The sequence below is a fragment of the Aethalodelphis obliquidens genome, unplaced genomic scaffold (assembly GCF_003676395.1).
Source record: "Aethalodelphis obliquidens isolate GAN/ISIS:26980383/991018 unplaced genomic scaffold, ASM367639v1 scaffold36, whole genome shotgun sequence".
Classification (NCBI taxonomy): domain Eukaryota; kingdom Metazoa; phylum Chordata; class Mammalia; order Artiodactyla; family Delphinidae; genus Aethalodelphis; species Aethalodelphis obliquidens.
Window position 1 is genome coordinate 19856845 of NW_020837980.1, and position 4045 is coordinate 19860889.

A 4045-nucleotide genomic window follows, 5' to 3' on the forward strand; every position below is an offset into this window, starting at 1 on the left:
TGTTGTGAAATTAGAGATCTAAGTCTATGTAATGCTTCAATTTGAACCAATATTCCACCTGATTCTATCGCTTTTAACATTTTCTAGATCAGCTTATTCAATTATTTATTTTCAAAAACAATAGTCATTTTTCTTCCTTTTCTGGTACAAAAAATAGTTTAATTGTTCTAAATATTTAAACAGCAACATTCTTACAATGCCAATTCCTCTTAAATATCATTTTTGCTGGTGCTAAATGAATTGGTCAAAACTTTCAGAAAACAATTTGAGGAAGTGTAAAAAATTCTTAATTTGAAAATAACTTTATCCCAGTTGTTTTGAGTTTACTCAGTAAATTTATAGAAGGGTAAATATAGAAAAGGCCCTATGTATAAAATTATTTATTATTCAATATTTTTAAATACTCAAATTTTCACCTTTAAATAGATTTTAACATATGTTCTTTAATTTTCAATAAAATTGAGAGCAGTGCAAACCTGCCAAAACTCTACCTACAAGTAACCACCAAAGACATAGCACGTTACAAATCTATTATTTTGCTTTACACATCAGTAGTATTTGTTGGGCTTCCCTGGTGGCACAGTGGTTGAGAATCTGCCTGCCAATACAGGGAACACGGGTTCGAGCCCTGGTCTGGGAAGATCCCACATGCCGCAGAGCATCTGGGCCCATGAGCTATAATTACTGAGCCTGTGCGTCTGGAGCCTGTGCTCCACAACAACAGAGGCTGCGATAGTGAGAGGCCTGCGCACCAAGATGAGGAGTGGCCCCTCCTTGCCACAACTAGAGAAAGCCCATGCACAGAAACAAAGACCCAACACAGCCATAAATAAATAAATAAATAAAAATTTAAAATAATATTTGTTATATTAAACAATGGTATACTAGGGTATAAATGTCTCATAACTTTAACAAGTCCCTTAATTGTGAACCGTTCTCTTGACAACTTTTTGTTCTTTTGTTTTTCCAATTTAGCTTTTAGTAAATAAAACCAAAAACAGGTGCTACACAACTTTGAATATTTAAAAAATATTTTGTAAGATAAATTACTTAAAATAGAATTGCTGGTAAAAAACCTGTATATTTTATGTTTTAATAACTATTGACAATTTTATACTCACAGTCATTTGCCAATTCAGAAAAGTATCAGTTATTTAGTGTTCTCACAGGTGAAAGTTGTTCTATTCTTTTCATTTGCTTGCTTTCTTTCTTTATTAATGAGATTGAATAAATTTTAAAAATTTTATACATTACCTTTTAATTTCTTTTGTTTATTTTTGGTGATTCATTGGCCTTGTCTCTTTAATTTAGATGGTCTGTGTGTCTGCCTCTGTGTGTGAGTATGTGCCTGTAGGTAAATATAATCTAGTTAAGTAGCAAAAAGACGTTAGGCTGGCAGATTGAGAGATACATGGTTATTGTACAAATGTAGACTCTACCCAGTTCTTGAAAGAGATGGGGTTTTCCTCTATTAGTAAAGAATCTACTGAGTAATGGGTTATTTCAGTGATACAATAAACTTTATGCCAACCTGATTTGAAATAAAAACTTTAATATTAAATTTAAATAATCAACACTTTGTTAATGTAGTTGTGTTTTAGCCATAGTCTACACATTGTCAACATGATTCATTATACAGAGAATGTTGAGAGGGAAAAACATATCTACTCCTTAATCTGCTCCTTTCAAAACCTGATTCAAAGAGGAAATGAAATGTATAATCTCATTAAAGGGGAATAAAATTATTCTTCTGAAGAAGGACTGCAAAGTTGGGAGAGAGATTTAGTCTCTCATTTCCTCCCTTTTTTACCCTTTTAATGTTATACCTAAATGTTTACTTGTACATCAGAATGAAGGCAATTTTCGCTGTCTGAGCTGATACAGTCACCATGTAACTCTTTTCCTCACATTTCTCTATTGCATAGATATTAAAGAGAGACACAGGAAGATATCAAGATTGAGCTGAAACAATCTAAGTCTTTCCAAAAAATAATGTTTAAGAGTAAGCAAAACAAGGGTATTGTAAACAAGCAAGAGGTAACCTACACAGAACCAAAACTTTCCAAATCTCAACAGAAGCAAAAAATACCCAAGACAAACCAGAGAAGTGTCAAATCAAGTGAACAGCAAGTAAACTACACGGAACTGAAGTTTCCAAGGCCCTCTCACCTTCAGCACAGAAAACGGTTGTTTAGGAAAAAAAGAAAAGGTACAATATTATATATATTTTGTTATTTGCTAGATCTTGATTCTTGGGTTTAGAAGATTACTTCTCTCAAAACCACTATAAAATTGCCTCATTACACTAATTATCTGTCTTCAGCACTCTCCTTAATTATTTTAGGATATTACCATGGAATTGTTTGTCTCTTAAATAGTCCTTCACTATGTTCCTTTCCTCTAAAATAGCATTGATTCAAATTCCTACAGAATTGCATTACTTGTAAGAACTACTGTGAAAATTCTATTACTTTTTTTGTGTTATTTTAAAATTATTTTAAAATAATTCTTGATATTAGTCTTCAATTCAGTTCAATATAACTCAGTCCCACAACTATGTCTGAATTTGTTCTGTGGGCCTGCTCTGGACTTAGGGTACCTACAAAGATGAAGAAGCAATAACCACTTAGCTTCAAAGAACTAACAGAATTTGTTAGGGGAAAGACAGATTATAGAGAAAAAAAGTATTTTGGCGGTAGAGCTTATATGACTTCATGATTAACTGAAAGTTGGAGGTAAGGTGAGAAATGAGTAGAATAAGATAACAAGGTTTCTAGCTTAAGTGACTAAGTAGTTAATCATCTTACTCACCATTAAGAAAAATAATGTTTAATCCAGTAAAAGTCAGATCATATATGGCATTGAATTGTCTCTTGATCACTTCAGAGGACAACGTCCATAATGAAATTAGATTTGAAAGGCTGGATCTTCCAGAAGAGGATGGAAATGGGTGGGAAAGACTCAGTAGGTAAGGTTGCAAATAGAGATGATGGGGGTGAAAAGTCTATCATAGAGAAAAGCAACATATAAGGCTTGAGTAGAGGAAGACTCAAGAAAGGTACATACGAAATGTATGTCCATTTCTGATAAGAAAGAACTGAAGTCAACAAGAAGCTAATAGGGAGGAAATTTGGGTATCAAAGAACTAGGGTTCTCAATGTGGCTGAGAAATAGTTTTATTCAGGATGAACTCATTCAAGAATTAGAAAATGAATGGTTGCCCTCTAAGGGTGAAACACAATGGTCTTAAATTTTACATTTGATGACTTCTGGGAAACGATGGAACTTCATCATTGTTTCTGTTTTCTTTAGTGTTACACCACCGACCTACAGCATGGCAACTGGTGACTGGGAGTCTAGGGATCTTGTGTGTGGTCTGGATGACAACAGTGGGTGCCTCGCTTGCAAACTGTAAGTAATTAAGAAAATAATCTGTTTTTATTAAAATCAGTAACATAATACATTTCAATGATTTGCTTTCAAGACTGATTTTTACGTTGTCTTAATTATTTTGTCCTATACAGAACTAATTACTACCATAATTTTTACCACAGTATTTTCTAGCAGAGAAGAACAAAACTGAAAAAGATCACCTGTTCCCACACTATCTTCTAAAAATGGTGGTGAGTATTCTTTCTGTTCAATCCACTTCTAATATTGATCATTGGAACTAAAGGGTTTGCCTTCCTGACAGCCACAAAACTTCGTGAATCATGATAGAAAAATGCTGTTTTATGGTATGGTCAATGTTTTATCAAGGAAATATTAATATTTATAATATTATATATATAATATATATTATATATTATATATATTATATATTATATTATATATATTATATAATATATATTATATATATTATATAATATAATATTAATAATAATAATATTGGGCAAAATAAGAAAGAAGACATAAGAGAATGTGAAAAAACCCAACGTATTATTTATAAAAGATAATTATTGTTTGCAATTTGATTATTATTATGAGAAAAATGGGATTTAAATTATATTAAGGTGGGGGGCGAGAGAAATGTGTGAAGAGGGTC

At 32.1% G+C, this 4045-nt stretch overlaps 1 long non-coding RNA gene across 1 annotated transcript; it reads left to right on the forward strand.

The window, feature by feature from the left end:
- The first annotated feature begins 1278 nt into the window (after positions 1-1278).
- On the forward strand, positions 1279-3712 carry LOC113632285 (uncharacterized). Its single transcript, XR_003437753.1, has 3 exons — positions 1279-2209; positions 3313-3411; positions 3555-3712. It is a non-coding gene; the product is annotated as an uncharacterized LOC113632285 (long non-coding RNA).
- The last annotated feature ends 333 nt before the right edge of the window (positions 3713-4045 follow it).